This window comes from Leptonychotes weddellii, chromosome 10 (assembly GCF_054177405.1).
Source record: "Leptonychotes weddellii isolate Sample4059 chromosome 10, ASM5417740v2, whole genome shotgun sequence".
NCBI classification, from domain to species: Eukaryota; Metazoa; Chordata; class Mammalia; order Carnivora; family Phocidae; genus Leptonychotes; species Leptonychotes weddellii.
In genome coordinates, this window is record NC_138378.1 from 118,213,735 (window position 1) to 118,238,788 (window position 25,054).

The 25,054-nt window shown below is 41.1% G+C and overlaps 1 long non-coding RNA gene across 1 annotated transcript in view; it reads left to right on the plus strand.

Annotated features, from left to right (window-relative positions):
* The window catches only part of LOC115937026 (uncharacterized), a 199,008-nt gene that overhangs the window by 40,869 nt on the left and 133,085 nt on the right, over nt 1–25,054 (plus strand). Inside the window, exon 2 of the long non-coding RNA XR_014148987.1 lies at nt 12,719–12,822. This is a non-coding gene — a long non-coding RNA (uncharacterized LOC115937026). The remainder of the gene's footprint in view (nt 1–12,718; nt 12,823–25,054) is intronic.

Sequence of the window (25,054 nt, forward strand, 5' to 3'; positions counted from 1 at the left end):
AAAGGGCAAAACAGAAGTGAAACAAGAAAGATTAACAAGGTCTGTGCCAGCGGTTAGAGGAGAAGTCATTGTTTGTCTGCATTTAAGGAGAAAAGGACACTGTTTGTCAGCATGGGGTGCCTCAGAGTCGCTGGAGCTAATGATCATCCTGAGAATTGAGCTGTGGGGCGAGTTGCCCATTGACCAGCCCTGACTGCTCTCGCTGACAGGTGCTAATGGGAGGGGGCAGGACACAGCTGCCTGAACAGGAATCCCATTATCCTTTGCTGGGTATTGATTCACCCTGTGGGATGTTTCCTTTCTGGCTGTGTTAATTTTCAGAGTGCACATTTGCCTCTTTCTCAGCACAGAGAAACAGAGAGCGTCAGAGGTACTGGGGGCAAATGTAATGGGCTCTGCCTTCCAGTCTGCAGAGGTTCTGTCTGTGGGGATGTAGACTCCTCTAATTACAGTGCCTGCTAGGGGACGAGGTCTGGAAGAATAGCTTTGCCACTACTAATATAATTGCCCTGAGGTGCATAGCAAATTAATCTAATGACATGAGGTGCATTTTGAAAGTTGGTTTTTTTTTTTCCCCATGTATAAACAGTACTTCTCATTTTAAACTTGATGTTTTTGCAGAGAAAATCCAGGAAGTGATCCAGCAGTTGGAATCTTGGCCATCGACAGTCATCTGAACATTTTCCCTGTCTTCTTTGTTTACACGTAGGCTTTCTGAAAGTCTTTAGGGATAATTTAGAGGTGATCTTTGCCTTTGGCCGCACTCTGTGATTTGGTGGTTTGTGCCGAAGGGCAATATGTGGGTGGGACGGGTTTATTATAATTAAAATTACTGAATATAATGTTTAAAGACATCTTATTACGCAGGTAAATCATGGCAGATTGTAGGTTGAAGAATTACATATGACAGACACAATGCTGAGTACCCAAGGGGCGTCTCAGTCACCTCACTGGACATGCTAGGCCTCAGCCGGCCCATGTCGTTTAGAGACCATCTGCCTGTTAAAGAAATCTTCCTTACATCGAGCAAAAACCTGCATTCTTGTCAGTTGTATGCACGCGTGTGTGTGTGTGTGTGTTGTGTGTCAAGACAGTGGCATTTTAGGGGCGCCTGGGTGGCTCAGTCGGTTAAGCGTCTGCCTTCGGCTCAGGTCATGATCCCGGGGTCCTGGGATCGAGCCCCACATGGGTTTCCCTGCTCCGCGGGGAGCCTGCTTCTCCCTCTCCCACTCCCCCTGCTTGTGTTCCCTCTCTCGCTGTGTCTCTGTCAAATAAATAAATAAAATCTTAAAAAAAAAAAAAGGACAGTGGCATTTTAGGTACATTTACATACTTGGGCATCCAGTTTAGTTCACAAGCGGCCCCAATTTCTGTCAGCTCCTGGGTCTGTGTTTTGTCATGATGCAGGAGCTGCATGAGGCCTTACCTTGGAAGGAACGCCAGTCGCATGGCCACTGTGGAGTCCTAGCCTCCGCCTGCCTGTTTCTCTGGGAGCCAGGGCCTCTCAGCGCTGTGTTCATGTCTCTGAATTGCAGTATAGGCTTCTTCAGCTCCTTTGCTTCTCCTCCTCGGGGACAGGTGAGGCAAGGCAAGGAGGGGGCTGTTCCAGCACTACCAGCCACGAGTTCCGTTCCCTAGGAATAGATTTCTACTGCCAGTCGCAGTGCTCTGTCTGATGAGAAAGACTCGTTTCGGAGGTTTAAGCCAAAGGCAAAAGACGAGGTAGGGATGAATAGAAATTGTTCTCATACTGGTGGTGTGATCCTTCCCCCACAGTAAGTTCAAGACATTTTTTTTTTTTTTAAGATTTTATTTATTTATTTGACAGAGAGAGACACAGTGAGAGAGAGAACACAAGCAAGGGGAGTGGGAGAGGGAGAAGCAGGCTTCCCGCGGAGCAGGGAGCCCGATGCGGTGCTCGATCCCAGGACTCTGGGATCATGACCTGAGCCGAAGGCAGACGCTTAACGACTGAGCCACCCAGGCACCCCAGTTCAAGACATTTTATATTCCCTACTTTGTGACTTTGTGGAAGAGTTCCATGGTAATCTGGTGGTAGCATTATAACTCATTTGATAAATTGGGGACTGAGGGCATGGAGCTTGTCTGTTCAAGAGCTGGAGAGGAACCTAGGTCTGGTTTTGGTAAAAATATCTAGAACTTGGTTGAGACGAGAGACTGCATCTTTTTTTTTTTTTAATGTATTATATTTTTCTGGGTATACAAGTAATTATGTAGCTTTTGTAGGAAATTTAAAAATATAAAAATGACAATCATCCATAATTCTGCTATTCAGAAATAATAACCGTCATTACTATTTTGATAATTTCTGCCCATTTCTAATTGTGTGATTTTGTATCCTTTTGATCATTTGCTGTTTTGCCAAAAACATTTCCCCACAGCATTAAAAACTCTTTAAGGATGTATGTGCTCAGAAACGGAGTAATCTTCAGGGCAAGGAAGGACACTGGGGGAGGCAGTACACCCCCCCCAGACCTGCAGCACTGTGGATGGAGGGATGAGTTCTCCAAAGCAGGTAGAAAACACTAATGGACACAGTTTGGGTGCCTTTCTAACCTTTAGGAGAGTTCTTCCTTCCTGTCCTACTTGATGAAATGGGAAGGGAGTTAGACGTGAATGAGGAGCTTCATAGTGGTCTCATCCCTGAGAGAAGCGGGTGACTGGTATAGAAGGATAGAAGAAGGGCCTCCAAAGATTCTTGGAGAGCTGAAGAGAATAAAGCTGAAAGCTCCTCACATGAAATTGATGATGTGCATGTGGGCACAGAGGAGCCTCATATCTCTGCGGGGGAGTGTTGTTGAGAAAGTGCTCAGAGGCACGGGACTCAGATTCACACCCCCAGCTATGCAAGGTCCGTACTCTGCCCCTCTCCGGCATGATACTGCAAGTAGGTGATTTATTATAAAATAGTCGTCAAAAGGCATTCGACCTTTGCAGATTTACTCCAAGCACAAATGGAGAGTTAGAACATGAAAATTAAAAGGTACATAGATAATACCCACCAGAAGAAATGATGCCACAAAGCCCAAGAAGTGCATATACACATAGTTGTGCATAGACTCAAAAGATTAAGGGAAATGTGGCCTTTCTGAGAGAAGGACTCCATGGAAGAATGTAGGGCCTCCCAGTAGAGATCATAAAAGTAAGGAGATCAAAATCATTAGGGAAACAAGGCTCTTCTTACAAGAAGCTGATACATATATGGCTGAAGACACATTCGGGGACATGAAAAGTGAGTTTTAGAGAATGAGCAAATGAAACAAAAGGAAACAATTACAAAAGGTTATAGAAGAAATCATTGGTAGTGAAGACAGATAAAGGATATCTCATATAAGCATAATTGTGCCTGGAATAGAGAAAGAAAAAAATGTAAGAAAAAATTTTAAATGATATTTTTAAATTTCTGATTTTTTTTTTTTTATGTAGGCTCCCAGCATGGAGCCCATAAATTCATGATTTTTTTTTTTTAAAAAAAGGATTAGAATCCTCAGATTCAAGGAGTATAACATGTCCCAGGAAACACAAATTCGGTAAAAAAGAAACTACCCTACCATGCTTTATTAAAGTTAATAGAATTCTGTGGCACACGGGAAAATCAACTTACTTCTTGGGGGGAAAAAGTCATGGTATCCCTAAACCTTTTAATAGCACTCAAATGTAAAAGGCAGTGGGACAGTGTGTACTACATTCTTAGAGATGAAAATGTGACTTAAGATGTTTATCTGCAAACCAGCAGCCATTCAGGTATAAAGACAACAGAGAGGTCTTCTCAAGCATTCAGAAACTCAGGGTATATGGTCCTCAGTAGTCCTTCTGGAAAAAAAATAGCCATGAGATAATAAACTGGAGGATGGAGGGAGAGGGAGGATGGGAAGGAGGAGGGGGAGGTTGGGAGGGTGAGGGAGGATGGAAGAGGAGGGTAGGAAGGGGAAGAAGGATGAGGGGGAGGTTGGATGGGAGGATGGGGAGGGAGGAGGGAGGGAAAGAGAAGAGAGGAGGGGTTTCAGGAGGAGAGGGAGGATGGAAGGAAGGAGGGAGGGAGGATAGAAGAGGGAAGGAGGATGGGAGAAGAGGGTAGGATGGGAAAAGAAGGGAGGGAGGAGGGAGAGGGAGGGAGAAAGACATGGAAAAGACTGGTGGTAGTATTGAATTCACTGAAAATGAGACCCGAAGTTGAACAACTGTGGAGAACATGATTGGAAAATAGAATGTGTTATAAAATATTGTAATAGTAAACTAACAAAACATTGAATGTAAGTGGGGAGATAAGATGGGGATATTTAAGGAATATATCCAAACAAAGATACATAGAAAGGATAACTTTAATAGAGGAGATGGTGATGTACCAAGGAAATGCAAATAAAAATAAAGCAGAGATGTAAAATTCATGGTTAGCCAGTTTTAACTAAAAACAAAAACTCTTAAAGAGAAACACTATATAATGATGAAGCTTACAGTCCACGATAAAGATCTGTCCTGAATGTTCATGCACTAAATGTGAAAAAAGTCATTTCAAAAAAAGGAAATAGGAAGGAAGCAAAATGAAAATACAGTGGAATAAGTTAATGGTTGTTTACCTTTCTTAGATCATGATTTATCAAGTGAGAACAAGGAAACACATAGAAAATCAGATGATAATCATAAGAGGGTATGCATTGATTGATCCTATGATAAGCCACAAGGAAAATGAGGTTCTGAAAGTAGAAGGAGTTGAGGCATTATATAGAAGCCAGAAGTGAGCCCCCAGGGCAGACACCGCAGGTGACCCCGCCAGGATTCATTGGCTCTCTGCTTTATTAGAGGATCCCCAGGTGTGTTTGGGGGGCAGCGTCCCCAGCTACAAACACGCAGACTGAGTTTCGGCGAGGACCGCCATGTGATACACGTCTGGCCAGGCAGGTGTAAACCCAGGGTTCTGGAAAACCTTCGCTTTGCAGATAACAGCGCTACCCCTTGTTTTCCACTTTTGTTTTCTTCCTGCTTCCTGCTTGGAAAGCAAATGTGACACCTGCGGGAAAGATGAAAAAAACACAAGGAAAAAGACAATACATACTTAAGTCATTTATCAGGACCCACAAAATGGAGGCCACCCCATGGCCCCAGTCACAGATCTGAACTGGTCAGCCTGCACTTTATGGGGCCACCTCACTGGTAGAGACCTCGAGAACACTGGGTCCCAGCCCTCTGGCTCAGCTTTCGCTCGCTTACTTGACCCTAGAAAATAGGACCTTCTAGTCTTTAAGGAAAGCCCTGACCTCCTTGCCAGCCGTGCCTGCTTCTGCGTTGTCTCTCCTAATTTTGTATAAAACTCACTCTTGCCCAAAATCTCCCAGGAGGAGGATTCCCATCCATGGATTGTTTTCCTGGAATAAAGGACATCCAACTCCGTACTGACTTTAATGTTGTCACTTGACAGTAGTAAGATGTGGGCTGCACCTTGCTGTGATCCCTAGTGATCCCGGCATACTAGGGATCCCCTCTGCTGAGGAGACAGGAGGGGCTGCCTCTGTGAGGCCAAAATCTCACCGATCTCTGTTGAAGTCCCTGAAGTTCTCTCTTGTTGCAATTAAATGATCACTGATAGACTATCTGATGGAAAACAAGTCCCCCTATAACTCAGAAATGGGAAAAATAAAAACCAAACCCTGAAATAGCAGAATATTAAGAAATAATTATCATGAAAATACTACGTTTCAGACTTTTCTGATAAAATGGTGAGCTAGGTACCGAGACTGACCCTCCTTTTAAACATAACTAAATATTCTAACTAAACGTATTAAAGAGAACATCTTTTTTTTTTTTTTTTAAGATTTATTTATTTATTTGAGAGAGTGCGTGTGCACGGGGAGGGAGGGGCAAAGGGAGAGGCAGAAGTGGACTCCCGCTGAGTTTGGAGCCTCCATGGGGCTTGATCTCAGGACCCAGAGATCATGACCTGAGCCGAAACCGAGAGTCAGATGCCTAGCCAGCTGAGCCACCCAGGCGCCCCTAAAGAAAACATCTTCCTAAGTGCACTAATGAGCTGGCAGTAAAGTAAGCTATTTAGGCTAGAAAAATGAGGGAGAAAAAAAAAAACTTAGGTGAGTCGAATCCTGCAGGTGAACTTTCCCCCAGGGTATCTCTGAAGCTGGTGAATTTGCATTTTAGTTTAATAGTGTGGGGCACTAGAAACAGGAGACACAACCTGGGTCCCCCAAGATGAGCCATATAGTAGGAATGCCTTCTCTCATAAATCTGGGACCTAAAAGGACCATGCATTCAAATGTTAAGGATGAAACAAAAATATACCCCCCTCCACACACTCACTTACCAGTCTTGGACCTGAACAAGGGGAAAAGAGGGGTTAATGGGGTAAGCTAGGTAGGATAAAAAAACAGCCCTCAGTTGAGTTTGTAGCCCAAATCCCTTCCCTCTGGGTGGTCCCAAAGAACTCAAAACAGACATTCAAATTGGAAGGATCCTTGAGTAATAGTGTCCTGGGGCACCTAGTAGAACAAGTGGAAATTCTCCATGGAGGAATCCAACTTCTTCCCAGCCCTCAGAGGATTCCTACATGTAAAATCCCAAGAAGAATGATCACATAACAGCAAAAATATGAGAAGAAAGAAAAATACACCACTGAAGAAGGGAATTAGAAGAAACAGAATAGAGCTATAGGGTCAACATCTGTGTTTTTTTTCCTTATTGCTAGAGGCTCATTAGGAATATAGAGGTTTCAGGCACTTCATGGAAACAGAAGTACAAGGTACTATTGTAGAGAAGCAAATAGCATTTAAGTGCCTGTGGGATTAAATCATCTCCACTACCAATATATAGACCAGTGTTTGTGGTCAGGAGCAGTATGCATCAGCAGCAGGAAGGTTCACCTGGGATGAAACATGTCCCTCCTAAACTGAGCCATATTCACTGAATGTTTTCCTTCTCCTTGCAAGAACAAAATACCCAGCTCATCTTGAATCCAGATGTCCTCTGGGGGATTGTGTGTACAAGAGAAGACCCAGTGCTTTGTTCAAAAGTGTGTGTCTTGCTCCTGGGTGAAATAACAAGGGGATGGTAGCTTAAACACTATCCCTTTTGTATTGGTTATTTTGTGGTTGAAGTTTTCCTGTCTATAAGTTTACGGGGTGGAATGAGGCAGTCCTTTAATATCTGTCCATCTCCAACATTCTGTGATTTTTGCAATTTCTCCGTAATGTCTAGTATAATTTCTCGAACATCACAGACCCTTGAAAAGTGGTGCTGTGTTAATTCTAACGGAAGTCAGTAGACTGAGCAAGTCTTATGGGAAGAAGCCATGACTGCCTAGGACAGGGTCCCAGGTCAGTTTCCAGCTGTGATATTTAAGAAGTGGTAAAGTTTAGGTTACCTAGACACCCAGCTTATATATTTCTGAGATTAGCATGGCCCTGGAATATAAGGGGTTACAATGTTCCTTTAGGTTTGTAATTATAAAAATGAAAATAAGATGTAAGCAAGGGTAAGAGAGGAAACTTCAAAGTAAGTTTGGAAGACTAGAAAAAAAACTTGAAAAAACTCAACAAGAAAAAAATTAAAATATAATTATTATTGAAACACTATGAAGAGAGAATGAATACATTACGGTGCAAAAATAAATCAAATCTGAGAGGCAAGATATTATTTTTTTAGTTGGAAGTATATGGGAGAAACAACTAGATTCCTACTTAGAGAGCAACAGGTCATTTTAATAAAAGTGTCTGTCACTGAATCTCCGTTGGTCTTGCAAGATCTCTAATGAAACCAGTTCGGATATAAATTATTAATTAGTGTGCCAAATGTGGATTGTTATTCAGCGTGATTTAGCAAGGTTGTCCATCAGGAGGGCCACAGCTTGACGTAGATGCTAAACCAAGTAGAAAAAGTTTTTATAGGGGTGTTTCCCTGGTACAATGGAAAATGTGAATTTGAGGAAAATCAGGAACAATACAGTAATATTCTGCAACCAGTTATTGCCATTGGGCTTGAATTATTTACTTCCACAACGCCAAGAATTTTGTGTCCAATCTATCGATTTTGTATTAACACTCATTTTCCTCTGCCTTCCCACTTACCTCCCCTTGTATAGTCCTCAACCTCCCAGACCTAGGAAATCGGTCCCTAAGTTTCTCTCCCTCTCAAGACTCCCTCATTATACTTTGGGTTGTCATTGGCTTAATGTTCTCCTAACATCTGCTTGTTAATGGCCTCCCCCTTCATCAACATTTCTTAGCGGCTCTGTTAAGTTACCCTTTTATCCAAGATCCTTCCTAAATCCACTGCAATCAGTGTTTCCAGTTTTAGAGCCCACAACTCTCCATCTATTTTAATCTATTAATGTATGTCAGTCACTTTTTAAGTGCTTTATAAATTAACCTGTTTAATCCTCATAGTAGTCCTATGCTATAGATTCTATTTTTTTTTTTTTTTAAAGATTTTTTTTTTATTTATTTGAGAGAGAGAATGAGAGAGAGAGCATGAGAGGGGGGAGGGTCAGAGGGAGAAGCAGACTCCCTGCCGAGCAGGGAGCCCGATGCGGGACTCGATCCCGGGACTCCAGGATCACGACCCGAGCCGAAGGCAGTCGCCCAACCAACTGAGCCACCCAGGCGCCCCTATAGATTCTATTTTTATCTCCATTTTATGGATGAGAAGACTGAGACCAAGAATAAGTCACTTGCCCAAGGTCATTTAGCATGTGTATATCAAAGCCAGGACATGAACCCTAGAACTATTGTAACCAAGCCCTAATTCCTGGGTATTATTCAACCTGCCTCCATGTGTATAAACTATACTCCGTTACACAAAATAGTATAATGCTGCATGGCATTTGTACATCACTTTACCATTCACAAAACTATCTTCATATACTTTTTTTCCCCATTTGATCCCTTTATGATCCTTTAAGAGAAATATTAGCTCCATTTCCCAACTCCCCCCTCCCGCCCCCCGGGGCGAGAAACTGAGTTTTAGGGATGTGTTCCTGGGTATAGGGCAATGCTGCCAGGTCTCAGAGTTCAGAATATTATACTTCATCTAATGAAAACCTTCATCTTACTACCATTCAGATTTTAGGGAGAGGTCATTCAGAGTATCAGATTTGGAAGGACTGGCTTGAAATGAAAGCCTGTGTGAAAACAATATGAAAGCACACATTCTTGAAATATGAAAATCAGTGCTGAAGTGAAGGAAAGTGGACTGGAAGGCCAAGGTTATTTAACACAAAGTGATAAAGCAAAAATTTCATTGCTTTTTGGTGACAAGGATAATATGCTGGACTAGTGAAGCAATGCATTCCTTCTGCTAAATTCAAAAGCTAGTTTTTTGGAATCATTGTTAGAAGATAGAATGTGTGTGTGTCTGTGTGTCTGTGTGTGTATGTGTTGGCAACAGAAGTAGTCAAGTACTCTGAGGAAAGCGTCCTAGGCGCTTCACTGGGAAATGAGGACTTCTGAGGAATGCACTAACCACTCCACTTGTAGACTTTCCAGCCAGTGAGCTGCAGCCTCCAGCTGGGTTTCTGACCTCCAGCCCAGCCATCCCCTCTCCCTGCAGACAGGCTGGCCCCCAGCCCAAACCCTGCCATCTATTTTGAAACCAAGGGACCTCCCTTGAGTTCTGTACAGGTTATTCCTCTAATTCCTCCAATTCCGACCCAAAGTTTTACATCTATCTTCCAGTCCCTGGCACCACATGTGTAAATGTAGGGCAGAATTTACCCCCGCCTAGAGTCTCTGTTTAATGTTCTCCATCCTTAAATTCATCTATTTTAGCTTTACATTTAAGAAATCCTAATCTAAGTCTCTGTATTTAATGGTGAAATTTAGGTCTGTTTAATAAAACATGAAAATTGTACCTCCCTCCACCAAATTTGACTTTGGCTTTGTAATAAAGAGTGACAGACCTGTTTACTAGGCATCCTCATGTGCAAGACTTGGGCAACTATCCTGTAATTCTCTGACACAGGCAGATCACTGCTGCTTAGCAGTTCATAATATAGGCACAGCTAAGAAGATGTGGCTAATTCTTGGAAGACTTTGGGAAGTTGCATAGAAAGGAGGCCCTCTGTGTTTTTGTTCACGAGGGATATCAGCGTGTAGTATTTTGTAATGCCTTTGTCTGGTGTTGGTATCATTGTGATGCTGGCCTCATAAAATGAGTCAGGATATGCTCCTTTTTTTTTAAATTTTTTTTTTTTATGTAAGAGTTTGTGCACAATGGATATAGTTTTTTCCTTGCATGTTTGTTAGAATTCACCAACAAAGCTGTCTGAGCTGGGGTTTCAGGAAAAGTTTTTTAGGTATAAATTTAATTTCATACATAATTTGAATATAGGCTTCAAATGGAGGGCTTTATAAGTATCAAGTCTCAAATATTGTTTCTTCTTATTTCAGTGTTGATACTTTGTATCTTTCAAGAAATTTTTTCAATTTCATCTGTGTTGTTGAATTTATTGTCATGAAGTTATTTACAATATTTCCTTACTTTCCATATGTAGAAAGAAAGTCTGTAGTGAGGTCTGTTCTTTTGTCCCTGGTGTTGATACTCCATATGTTCTCTGTTTTCTGGTCATTCTGGTGAAAGATTTGTCAGTTTTACTGATGTTTTCATTAACCAGTTTTTAGTTTCACTGATTTTTTATTCTTTTTTCACATTACTGATTTCTGCTTTAAAAAATCATTTCCTCTTATCATTTGAGTAAAATTTGTTCTTTATCTTCTAGTTTCTTGAAGTAGGAAATGAGATAATGTATTTGATTTAGTATTTTTTTTTCTTTTCTAATATAAGCATTTAATGCTATGAAGTTTTCTTTAAACATTGCTTTAGCTGAAAGCTGCAGTGCTGAAATTCTAACATGTTGGTTTTTAATTTTCATTAAGTTGAAAGTATTTCCTGAATCCTCTGTAATTTCTTTTTTGACTCCTGAGTTATTTGTAACTTACGTAATGTGATTTCCAAGTATTTGGGGATCCTCCAGATATACCAGATTTCTGGTATTGATTTCTAGTCTAATTCCACTGTGGTTAGAGAAGTTACTTTGTATGATTTTAGTTCTCTTAAAATTGTTGAGACTTATTTTATGGCTCATCATATGATCTATCTTTTGAATGTTCCATGTGTGCCTCAAGAGCATAGTGTTGAATGGAGTTTCCTGGGAATATCCATTAGGTCAATTTGGTTGATGGTTTTGGTCAAGTCTTCTAAATCCTTATGATTTTTTTTTAATTGCTCTATCAATTACTGAAAGGTGTTGAAATCTCCAACTGTGATTATAGATTTGCCTATTTCTCCTTCCAGTTTTGTAAGCTTCTGTTTCATGCATGTTGAAGCATTTTTATTATGTGCCTATACATTTAGGATTTTTGTAGTCCATTGTTATTGTGTGTACCTAAGCATCTCTGGTAATAATCCTTATTTTGAACAACTGCTTTGATATGCTTGTAGCCATTCCATATTTCCTTTGATTAACGTTTGCATTTGTACTTTTTAAAAATAATTTTATTCTTAGTTTATCCTTGTTTTTATATTTAATTTAGATTATTATAGATAGAATATAGTTGAGTCTTTTTTCCCCTTTTAATCCAATTTAACAGTTTCTGCCTTTAATTGGGGAATTTTGTCCATCTACATTTATCATACTAATAGATATGTTTGAGATTAAGTCCATTCTCCTGCTATTTGTTATGTATTTTACCATCTGTTCTTTACTTGTTTGCTTGCTTGCTGCCTTTTGTGGATTCATTGAATTTTCTAATGGTTCTATTTTATCTTTACTATTGGATTAACAGTTGTTCCTCTCATTTTTTTAGTAACTGCTACTGCAGTTAATATTATATGATTTTAATTTATCATAGTCCGTACTCAAATAATGTCTTACCACTTTGGTTTTAGTGTGAGAATCTTATTACAGTGTACTTCCAATAACACCTTCTTTTCCTTTGTGGCATTATTTTCATACCTTTTACTTGTACATATGCTATAAACCACATAACACATTTTTATTCTTATTTTTATTATTATTGCTTTAAATAGTCACTTACCTGTTTTGGATATTAAAAATAAATAAAATGTATTTCTATAACAACTTACACATTTACCATTCTTAGCACTCTTCATTCTGTCTTGTATATCTAAATTTTCATGTGCTATTATTTTCCTTCTCTTTGAAGAAGTACCTTCTTAATTTCTTGTAGAGTAGGTCTAACAGTAGCAAATTATCTCTATTTTGTCTCAAATATACCTTTATATTCACTTTTGAAAGACATTTTTTGCTGTATAAAGAATTCTAGGTGGCTCAGTCAGTAAAGCATCTGCCTTCAGCTCAGGTCATGATCCCAGGACCCTGGGATCGAGTCCCATGCTGGGCTCCCTTCTCAGTGGGGAGTCTGCTTCTCCCTCTCCGTCTGCCCTTCCCCCTGCTCATGCTCGTTCTCTCTCTCTCTCAAATAAATAATAACTAAAATCTTAAAAAAAAAAAAGAATTCTAGGTTGATAACTTTTTAGTATTTTATAAATGTGTTTCTTCATTGTCTTCTGGTTTGCATAGTCTCTGGTGAGATGTCTGCTTTAATTGGTATGTTTGCTCCTTTTTATTTATTATGTCTTTTTTATCTTGATTTTAAGATTTTCCTTATCACTTATTTTCAGTAATTTTTTTATTTCTTTATCCATTCATCAGTTGAAACACATAACTGTCTTGCAGATTGGCTGTCCTGACCCACCAACAGTGAATGAGAGTTCCTGTGGCTCCACATCCTCACCAGCATTTGGTGTCGTCGGTGTTCCAGATTTTGACCAATCTCATAGGTGTGTAGTGGTATTTCACTGTTGTATAATTTGCATTTCCTTGATGATATGTGATGTGGACATCTTTTTATAGGCTTAGGTGCCATCTGTGTATCTTCTTTGGTGAAGTGTCTGTTAAGGTCTTTGGTCTGTTTTGTTGATGATGACACAGATGTTAAATGTTATTTTCTAGTGCCTTAGGTTTCTGCAACTGTGTCCACTCACTTTCTTAGTCTGTCTTCTGTCTTGTTCAGATTTGGTAGTTTCTATTGTTCCCACTTCAAGTTCACTGATTTAATTTCCTCTTTCCCCTCTGTGATTGAGCCCATCCATTGAATTTTTTATTTTGGTTATTGTATTTTTTAAGTTAAAATATTTCCACTTGGTTCCTTTTTATATCTTCTGTTTCTTTGCTGAGGCTTTCTATTTTTAAATTCATCTCAAGCTTGTTCATAACTGCTTTTTGAAGCATTTTCATGATGGTTGCCATAAAATCTTTGTTAAATAATTCTAATTTCTCTGTCATCTTGGTGTTAGAGTCTATTGACTTTTTCCCCCTCACTTAGAGATCTTCCTGTTTCTTAGTGTGATGAATCATTTTTGATAGAAACCTAGACATTTTAAATATTATATTTTGAGATCTTGGATCTTTCTAAACCTTCTGTTTTATCTGGCTTCCTCTAGCACTGTTCCTCCAGGGGAAGGGGGTGACACCACCTCATTCCTGTGGGGCGGGGATAGAAATCCAGGTTCCTCACTCAGCCTTTAATGATGTATGGGTGGGGGAGGGGCTTCTCATTCCTGTTGAGTGTGGGTGGGATTTCTAGCTCTTTACTGTTAGCATCCAGGAAAGGGGTGTTAGGAGTGCCTCATTGCTGATCCTCTTGTGGCCTCATTGGACACCTTGGGCAGGTGGCTTCTTTACCACTGAGCACTGGTAAAATTTCTGTCTGTATTCTAGGTCTCCTTTGGTGCTGTCCCTGTGGTGATGAGGAGGGACATCTAGTTACTGCTGGGTAGGGTGGAAGTCTAGGCTCACCCCACATGATCTCCATGGACTGGCACTGAAGAGTCTGGGGCCAAAGGCAGGGAGGGGGGGAGGGCTTATCACACCACCTGGCATGATGAGTGTCCTGGCTCCCTAGTCTCCTTGTCCACACTACTCCATTGAGGGTTTGTGGGTACCTGATTACAGCTTGCAAAGATGGACGTCTAGCGCCCCCAACTTGGCTTTGTTGGCATGGGTTGGGGTGGGACAAGAATTTTTTCTGTGGTCTTTGGCTGGAATAGAGCAGCTTATGTCTCAAAGTCTTTCCAGGCTGCCTCTTTCCTGGACCTCTGGCTAGAGACTTTTTGGAGGCCCCTTGTTGTCCGAATACTTGGCATTTCTATACTGCTGACTTCTTCAGCCCTGAGTCTGGGATATATGAGGCAACATGAGAACCCAGGGAGCTTCCTCTGGTGTTGGTCTTTGGGTCCCAAGGTCCCTAGCTGGTCTGCATTCCTCTCTCTGTTCTTCAGAGTCCTCTTATGTTTGTTTCATATCTAATAATCAGGGTTTCAGTGTTACATAGTGGAAGAAATAGGGAAGAGTATGTCCACTCTATCTTCCAGAAAGCAAAAGTACTTGAGCTTGTTTTTAAGCTTTTAAAAGGTGCATACAAGGGCACCTGGATGGCTCAGTCAGTTAAGCGTCTGCATTCAGCTCAGGTCATGATCCCAGGGTCCTGGGATCAAGTCCCACGTCAGGCTCCCTATTCAGCAGGGAGTCTGCTTCTCCCTCTGCCCTCCTCCCTGCTGCTCCCCTTGCTTGTGCTCTCTCTCTGTCAAATAAATATATAAAATCTTTTAAAAAGTAAAGGTGAATACAAGCAGACTTTAGTCTGGGGTTAGTTTGATCCCACTACTAAGGTCTTATCTTCCTGAAGTTCCTACTAAATGTCCCACATATGATAAAGTCTTTCCACTGTGACTGGTGGGGATATACACTCTTCCCACAACACACCTGGATTGACAATGATAATGGCTAAGATGATCTTTGCTTTAATTTGATTTTTTGTTGTTACTGATGTGGTTCATATGAAAACTAGGTATCTGCCCTTCCATGTCTATAACTTTTCTAATTTGCTATGAGTCATCTTGTCCTTTAAGATTTACATAGGTTTGGCCTTTCCATCTTTTTTGCTCACAGTGTCTATGGGAATCTTGAGGCTGGGCTGGAAGGTTTACATTTCCCCTGGTCACTTCTTCTTCTGTCCTCCTGCTTCCCCTCGATTCTCTCTGCCTACGTTTCCTTCACCTTCTGTGCACACTGGTCTTTTTCTGCACTTCCCAAGTAGGTGGAGAACATTTGGGCTCTTGGAGCACCACTGACTCAGTGACAGGCTGCAGCCAACTCTACCCAACTTGGGAAGAATAAGGTGGGGGTTACCCTAGAGCAGTAGCAACTCACACTAGAACCTGGTAAGCAATTTAAAATCATGCCTTAGATTTCCCGCTTCTCAACAGCCTCCTAGCTAGTTTCAACATTGGGGGATTTTCCCTGGTTGACTCTTCTATTTGGGTTCAAGCATTCTGCCATGTTGCTCAGCCCTCTTTCCTTAAGTTCTTCATCTCTCTTAGCTTCAACCGCCGCCCCCAAATTCCTCTGCATTTCTCATGTACAGCTCAGTGGCTCCATCACTGCACTGTGGCCCATTCAGTACCTGTCCAGAGAGTAGCCTCATCTTTCTTGCCAAACATGTTCCACAGACACTGTTTCCTGGAGAGAAATTATTTTTCATCGTTTAGGCTTATATATTGCAAAACTCCAGGGGGCATCTTTCCCATCCTCACAGAAAATATACTATGAATGGGTCCTGGGGTTGTCTGACTTGGAAGCCTAGGTCTTTGTGTACTGCAGATGGTGGCTCTTCGATTGTTAACATATGCCTAGAAAACAGTTTTTCTAGTTTGCCATTCGTCTTAAAATGTTTGTTGTTTTATCCTGCTGTACAAAAATATTTATATACATAAAACCTGCATTTGAAGTTGAATATGTAATTTTTCCTTTATGTGTATTTATTATTCAGGCTTATTTAGAAAATCCTTCTCTACCTAAAGGTTGTAAAATATCACATTCTCTTCTAGTGCATTTCTTTTGTTGCCTTATTTTTATGTTTTTAAATCTGTGAGTCTATTACAAACAAGCTAAAGCCTGCTTTCCTCTCTCAAATCCCAAATAACTGTTCTGACATCATTTACTGGTTAAAGAATTCTTCTCTGTCGATGTGAATTGCCACTTTTTTCACATACTAAGTTCTTATTTATAGTTGGGTCTTTATCTTGATTCAAGTTTAATACTAAATTCTTTTCTGAGCACAACCCCTCCCTTAGTTTTGTGTCTTTATATGCGGCCAGCTGCATCCTTCATCAACAGTGTTAATATCCTTCGTGACATCTGATTGTCGATATGTGAGATTATCTACACCTCACCCCACCCTCACCATGACTTTATTTTGTCTCTGTCACTCTAAATGCATTATCCTGGGGTTCAGGGTCCTAGACTGCCAGAGTTATGTAGGCTCTGAGAGTCATCCATGTCCAGCCCGGTCATGCCACAGATGAGGAATGTCAGGACGTAAAAACTCAGCAGCTTGGCTGTTGGCACAGAGAGTCAGGGTCAGGGCCAAGAGTTCGGTCGGGGGTGTGCGTCCTTAAAGTGTGTTTTGCTTCCGCCCTTTGTCTTCATTTCTGCAGCATCACCCATACTTGTGCCTTCACAATTTCCCTTCACTAGCTGTGCTGGTCCTCTTTTCTCTGCCCCAGTTCATGCTACTGAGAACTTCTAGAATGATCCTTGTAAAGCAGTAAATGTACAAGGGAGAGGAGAGGACAGCATGTTGCCTGTGTGAAGAGTTATGTGGTGTCATGGCCTGATGGCCTTTTCTGGGCTATGCAGTGAGTAAGAAGACTGTGTAGTCAGGGCCACCTCGGGGCCCAGACAGCCCTGCACTGGAGGCCCACTGACAAAGTGTGACTTGGGGTGGAGAGGGACATTCTTGCATTCCTGGTGCAGGACTCCTGGGATGCCAGCTGGCTCAGAGTCTGTTGCAAAGTCAGGGGGGGCAGACCCAGACCCAGGAGGCTTTGCTCCATGCTGAGGATGGCAGACATGATGGAGCAGAGATAACAGACCCGCAGGGGTGGTTCCTGGAGGGCGGGGTACACTAGCTGCCCTGTGAGTCATGAGGCAAGAAGGACAAGGGATGCGGGTGGGTGAGTGATGATGCGCTTCAGAGATAAGAGATGTGAGCAGTCTGGCAAGAAGGGGATATCTATGAATGTTGGAGGGGCTGGGAGAATGGCATATGGGATGAAACGTGGGCCCTTTCTCAACTGACAAGCGGATGGTGCCTGTTTCTTCACTTGGGGAAGTGCTGGGTCCCAACACTGAAACCGTGTCCTGGTACTTCCTGTGGCACCTGATACCTGGGCCTTGGTTTGTGATAGACTCGGTGACCCTGGAGGCTGTGAAGTGTTACCTGACGTGTTCTCTAGGCCGACCTCGTCAGCTTTATCACGTAGGCTGCTTGGTGCAAAGGAGGACAATGGTGGCTAATGCAGATGGCAGCAGGACTTGTTGAAAGGCTCGTAGTGGCCCTCCGAAGTCTCCCAGAAGTAACAGAGAGGACTTTTCAGGGTGACATATAATTTCTGCTTTGTGGAGTAGGGGCACAGTATAATTTCACTGATAATGTCACCCCATTTTCCTTCTTTGACTCCATTTTACTAACAAGTTGAGGTGGTTTGGGAATCCTGTATGTTCCCATGGTGCCTTGGACACACCGTGTGTGTTGCTCAGGCTGCATCTATGTCAAGATTGTCACTATTCAGAATATGCTACCCTTGCCCCCAAGCATGTGGCCTGCACTTCTTCAAGGCTGAGTCCTGTCAGGAAGGAACGTGGGAGAGAGAGTTGCAGGAAAGCTTGACAGATGTAGGGAAAGAGGAGAGCATCCCTCTAAACATGCCCTGGAAGCAGATTTGCATGGAAATACAGACAAGGAACAGGTACTTAGAATGCTCACAATTCTAAAATAAATTACAAAATGCAAAATCTCAGTAGTTCTGCTTTAAAAGAGTCGATAACTGTGTAAATATTATCATACAGGGATATTGACTAAAAGTAGTTCTTTTCATGGCAAGTGGCTCCCCTATCGAAACCTTAGAACTCCTCCCTTGGAATGGAAGACGTAGAAATTCACCCCAACCTAGATGTTTAGAGGGACAAGATGCCCAGCTGCCTTTGGCTGGTTTACTGTGTTTGTGTGTGGACTTCCCCCATTTCAGTCATTTGATTAAAGGTTTTGGCCCAAAGTCATCCATTAGAGTGGGTTTATTAATGTCTTGAGAAATACTAGCTGTTTTCTCTACATCGGGAAACCCCACAGAACCAGGTTCTTACGGACTGAATGTTTGTGTCCCCCCACAGTTCAGAGGTTGGAACCCTGACCCCCAATGTGATGGAGTAATGAGGTTTAGATGAAGTCATGAGGTTAGAGCATCCATGATGGGATTAGTATCCTTATAAGAAGAAGAGGAAACACCAGGGCTTCCTCTGTCCACCATATGAGGACATAGCAAGAAGATAGCCATCTGCATGCCAGGAAGAGGGCTCTCACTAAGTATCAAATCTGCCAGTGCCTTGATCCTGGACTTCCCAGTTTTCCAGAACTGAGAGAAAAAAATACCTGTTATTAAAGCCTCCTGTCTATGGCATTTTATGATAGCCTGAGCAGACTAAAACAGAACAGGCAGGTCCAGTGTTAGAGCTGGGCTCCCATCTTGGCTTCCCCATTGAACTAACTGGATGACCTTGGACCACTCTGAACTCTAGTTGTCTCACCTCTAAAACAGAGATAATAATACTTTAACTGTAGGTCCATTATTCCATTTAGAACAAACACACCCAACCCCTCTGTCCCAACTTGCATGCGTGCACGTTCTCTCTCTCTCTCTCTCTCTCTCTCTAATGCATCTAGCCCTGTACAATGGGCACATAGTTGAACCTCAATACATAATTCTTATTGTTTTTTTTAAAAGATTTTATTTATTTATTTGACAGAGAGAGACACAGAGAGAGAGGGAGCACAAGCAGGGGGAGTGGGAGAGGGAGAAGCAGGCTCCCCGCAGAGCAGGGAGTCCGATGCGGGGCTCGATCCCAGGACCCTCGGATCATGATCTGAGCCGAAGGCAGACGCTTAACGACTGAGCCACCCAGGCGCCCACATAATTCTTATTGCTTATTGACTTATAAAAATAGGAGCTCTTTTGGGAGCTGTCATTTATGTGGTGAATGTGATGTTTTAAAGGAGACATTTAAGAATTAGACTTTAATTTGAGGGTACTAGATTTTAGAAATTTGGAAGTACTCAAATTTGACTTATTTTTAGGATATTTGAATATGGAAGCTAAAAAGGTAACATCTATTCTACTCTGGAGGGAAGTACCAATAATAAATGACTATGAATAGTAAAGAAAAATGGCTGCATACAGCTTTTCCATTTTTTGATTAATAGGATCTGATACCACTGTAATGGTGTTTAGCAAATTATAATGCTCCCATTAGATTATGGTCCTGTAGCAAATAGTTGTGAATTCGATTATACTGCTTAGCTTCTAGCTATCTTGCATATTTCATCAAAAGCTGATTTACCAGTGATGGCAATAGCTCCACATTTCTACAAGGAAGAAGATATATTCTGAAAAACTTGAGTTGAAAGTGAACCAGTTAATGAGAGGCTCGTCAAAGTCCTCCATTAGCCAGGACATTGCAGTCATCTCCCACTGACATGGGGCTACCCTGAGGTTTTCCCTCTTGTGGAGTTCATTTCCTGTGCTGTTCAGTCTGTTCAGGCCCACCGTCCAGATACCCAGAAAGAAGAGGAACCGGGTGATTCCCCTCAACTTACAAGCAAAACATGCTGCCAAGGGTAGATCCCACCTGGGAGAAGGGAGGCTTCGGTCCATTGAGCTCAGGGTAAGCCTGCTAGGACATCTCAAGGGCAAATTAATACCCAGAGAACATAGAATCCGGTGAGTAACAGGAATGAGTGTCCGCTTTCAGGGATTCAAGTTTCTTTAGGAGAGAGGGTCTGAATTAGATGGCTTACCTGAGGAGAGCTAAAAACCCAAGGCAGACAAAGGTCTTCAAAGCAAGGTCAGGGCAGTATGCAATATTTGCATGGTCCCACGAGGCGACTGCTTGGGGATTACAGGCTCTTTATAAGAAGGTGGGAGAATGAAATGCAGTGAAAAGTGGGGCTGTGTGGGAAGAAACAAATTGTTCCTACTGGCAAAAAGGAACTTGGTCTGCAGGTCTTATGATGGTAAAGCCGGCAGCAGCTTGGCAGGTTGGAAACACCCATGGCTGTGGAGTTGTGTTCAACACCAGGTTCGCATCCCCACTTTGGTACTTACAGATTGTTGCCATGGGCAAGATCTGCACCTGTAAGTGGCAGTAATGACCCTTTTGTGATTGTCTTGTGAGTTCTCAGTAACTGGCCTGAAGCATCACAACACAAGGCAAGGGCTCTGAGGTTTGGACCCCAAGTGCTGTGGTGTGGGTTTGGTCTTCACTACCTATGGTGTGGTTTGGGGCAGGCTCTTCCACTTCCTCATGCTCTAGTTTCCTCATACGAAATGGGGCAAACAGTCGTACTTACCTCAGGGTGCTGATGTGAAGATCAAATGGGTAACGTATATCACATACTTAGAGCCTGACCCGGAAGAATATTCCAACGTGAGTGTTTGCTACTGTGATGAGGCGTGTTGTTATTATCCCTCCTTGTGGAACTCTGTGGTCCTGAGACAACAGCGTGTAAGTGAAGCAGAGAGGAGGGAAGGATGCTTGAGAGGGAATCGATAACTATCTTCATTTTATAGTGTAAGATGACCTTGACTCTGTTTCTATCTGACAGAGGGGCATACTTTCCAACATAATTCATCCACTGTGATGTAGAGCTGGGATTTGAATTCCATTATAATATGCTTCCTCCTAAGACATCCATTGCTATGCAACCAAGATAAAACCTAATTGATTAACTGGCTCCTTGTCTCCAGGACTTGATTTATTAATCAGGGTCAATACAATATCATAAAGCCTGGCTTTGACTATTGTTGGGAGTATTTGAGCAGCCATGTAACCAAGAACATGACAGAGCAGAGGAGCTGACTTCTTTATTGAGGAGGAAAAGGAAATCCCGGTATCTATAGACAAGGAGAGGCAGTGTTCCCAGCATGGTTCTAGAAGATCAGTGTGCTAGGCATGAAGAGTTCTCACCATTATCTGGTTCTCCCAACGATTGGGCAGGGGATTGAGCTCTGCCTCCTGGCCGTTCAGAGTGAGGTGGTATATGTCCGTTCTGGGTTGTAGCATGTGCTTGAGGGGGGCAGCTTGGCGTCCACTCCTCCCTGCTACTTGTGGCAGAGTGCATGTTGGCGTGCAAGTTCCATGAGAGCTAAATATTTAGGAATTCTGAGGCAACCCGAGGAGGACTGCTGTCCCGAAAAGGAACTAACTTGCCTTTGCTGAGCCAGTGTTATTTTGGTCTTGACCTTTTCTATTTTTTGTTTTAACTGAAGCATAAAGCAGTCTATCCTGACTGATATTATATGGCTTATAAATGAATATGTATAAATAAAAAGTGATCATTAGGAATTCATATCCATTTCTTATATGTACTAAATAGAGGTCCTTCTTTTTGATAGTGCTATTCGATTAGCAGACTGCAGCAGCGATGTTCATGTTGCTACTTAGCTTTCAGTGAACTTTTGGTGAAAATATCTATTAAATTCTCATGTATAAGAAGGAAAAGTTTGAGTGTGGTATTAAAAGAGTTAGGTGGGTTTTAAACACATTGATTAATGTACTAAAATGAATCTGAGCAAAACCCCTGGTGAAGTATCAGGGGGTCCATTCTTTGTACCTTCTAGCAACTTGATCAGTGACATCAGGAGGGCATTAAAAATCATGCTTATTAAGATTCTGGATAATAAGAAATAGAATGGTTAGGATCAGGATTTACAATTATCTTGCTAAATGCCTAAAATCAACTAGATTAAGTTCAAATTAAAATGTGTCCAGTTGTATGTTGTGCTTTTAATTTAATAGTAGTAAAACAAAATTTCCATGACATTTACTAGTGTTATTTATCTTCTCAAAAGATTGGTCAAAGGTTCAAGAATAGGGGAATAATTAGATAAATTTTCATTTAAATCCTCAGAGAACGTCATGAGGCTTGCTAAAGGTATAATGTTAAATCGAAAGAAAAACTAAATCCCAAATTATATGCAGGATGAGCCCAATGTGGTTTTAAAAGGAAAGGGCCAAAGTACCAAGGGTGATTTTTCTTCTTTTTCTTTTTGCATTTTCAATGATTTTTCACATGAGCATGTATTATTTTTATAATGAATGTAACATACTTTTAAAAAGAGAGAAAACTTTATATAATGATTTTAAGGTTAGGGAAAATCTCCTTTTTCCCACAAGCAGTTGGGATTTGCAAAGACCTTCATACCTCAGTTGAATTTATTGTGCCTATGATAATGTAAGGAATTTGGGATCTTTGAAATGTTACTGGTGCTGCTGTAGGAGTTATTCTAGCTCTGATTTATGAGTTCATGTTTTAATGTGGTTTAAGGTATTTTCCAGAAAACTGTTCTATGAAATATGAGTGCCAGGCTGTTTCAATGTGGCAGTGGTTGGGAAAGGCTTGGCATTCCAGTATGTTTTCTATCTAAAGAAGATCAGTGTTATCCTGACTTGTGTTGTCCCTCAATATGCATGTTTTTTAAGGAAGTACGCTCAGATACTCATCTTATTTTAGATGAAATTAACAAGCACCTGAATTTCAAATATATTTAAAAAGTACTTTTCTGTCTGTATAAAAGAGCTTTTCCATTAGTTTTGTTATTTTTGTTCTGACTCTGGTGTGCTGCATCTAGCTTATCCTGTCCTACCTTTAAGTAATTTGATAGAAGTTAATATTCAGATACTTCAAATGATATTTGAAAACGTACTCAGAATTTGTGTATGGATCACTTGCTTTATAGCTTACTTAATACTTAGCTTGTTTTAGCTCTTACCATTTAATTTTCCCCACTTTAAAAAGGAAGAATTTAAAGTGCAACAAATTCTTCATTTACTCTGTATTTTTCATAAACTATTATAACTCCCATTATCAATGCTGTGTTCACTGGAATTTGTTGCATTGGAAAACAGTAAAAGGTGGGTGGTTTAGCGGTATACTTTTATTTCCCCAGAACTTGCTTGCATTTAAATTTGAAATCTTCCAACAACCTTATAAATGCTTTACTCCATTTTCTTTGATAGAATGCATTTGGGGAAATGTAATTTGGCTTTTGAAAGGGTTCTCCTGACAAAAGACCCTATTGCTATCTTGTTTCCAGTGATCCATTTAAGATTTCTTCATGGCTCATGATTTGAAATAAAAGATATTTGATTAAAAAAACATATAAAACAGCTCACAACAGGTATTATAAAGAGCTTTGTTGAAAAAATATATCAGAAAAAATCCCCTGGATTTTCTCAAATACTTTCTGCTTTCATTCATTCACACATTCATTCATTCTTTTGTTTGTTCATTCAGCACATAATTGTTGAGTTACCTGTAGGGTGTCCAAGGCCCTGCATGCTCTAAATCATTTGTTAGCTCTTGAAATACAGATCTTGTGCTCTACTAGAGTGTTTGGAGGTGCTGAATTACACTGTTGAACTGTTTGTCACAATATTACTGTTGCTGCATTGTAAAAATTACAGTGTGTGCATTGTTCTCTTTCCCTGTACTAATTTCCTTCCTTTCAGCTGACGGTGAATTAAAACTGAGGCAGAGATAAGAGGGCAACACTGCCACCTTAGCTGTCAAAGACAGGGACGATGGGAGCGTTGGGTCAGATTCTCTTGGGATGTATTTGAGGTATTTTCTGTCATGCACTTTGCCCTGAGTGTAGTTTCCCAAGAATGGAAAAGAAAACTCACAAGGTTTTGAGGTTGGTTTGGTTTGGGTTGTTATCCGTGAATCAGAGAATCAGGCTAGAGGAATTTTGCTTGTTAAGTCAAGATAATGCACATTCTTGCAACTAGTTAATTTGTTCTAGTCCTTAGGGAACAATGTCTACCCTCTACAGTAAATCATAATGATTTTTACAAAATCATAGGCAGAGATGGTGCTGTGCTAGCAAACTGGCCCTTAGCCTGTCTGGTGGGCTCCTACTTGTGCATCTTCGTACTTTGACTTTGCCAGGTGCAGGGCCCCTAGTGGCTCCACTAATTTGTTGTCAGTTGAATTGACTGAATCTTTCACTTTTCAACAAATTGTTTTAGCAACAAGACAGTATAGCATCATAAGTCAATCAGAGAAAGACATGTATCATATGACCTCACTGATACGAGGAATTCTTAATCTCAGGAAACAAACTGAGGGTTGCTGGAGTGGTGGGGGGTGGGAGGGATGGGGTGGCTGGGTGATAGACATTGGGGAAGATATGTGCTATGGTGAGCGCTGTGAATTGTGTTAAGACTGATCAATCACAGACCTGTACCTCTGAAACAAATAATACGTTATATGTAAAAAAAAAAAAAAAAAGGAAGAAGATAGCAGGAGGGGAAATCGGAGGGGGAGACGAACCATGAGAGACTATGGACTCTGAGAAACAAACTGAGGGTTCTAGAGTGGAGGGGGGTGGGGGGATGGGTTAGCCTGGTGGTGGGTATTGAGGAGGGCATGTTCTGCATGGAGCAGTGGTGTTATGCACAAACAATGAATCATGGAACACTACATCAAAAACTAATGATGTAACTAATGATGTATGGTGATTAACGTAACATAATAAAATAAAAAACTGTAAAAAAAGAAGACAGTATAGCATCAATTCGTTTATACTGGCTGATTATAATATACTATAGTAGAATGTGGAAAAGGAACATTTTCACAGCAATGGAAGCTTCCATTATCCTCCCTGCACTACATTTTGTATTGTAATTTTAAAAGTCCTAAGTTCCAGAAAAGAGGGTTTCCTAAGCCTCTTGGGAAATTTCTCTTCCATCTTTTACATGTGCATTGTTATTAGGAATAACTGAAAGGTTAAAATATTTTCAGAGTTAGAGAACTAGGAAGTTTTGCTTTGTTTCTTTATTGCTGATGCAACTGTGGAAATAAATACATATCATTTGGAATGTGATTTTTTTTTT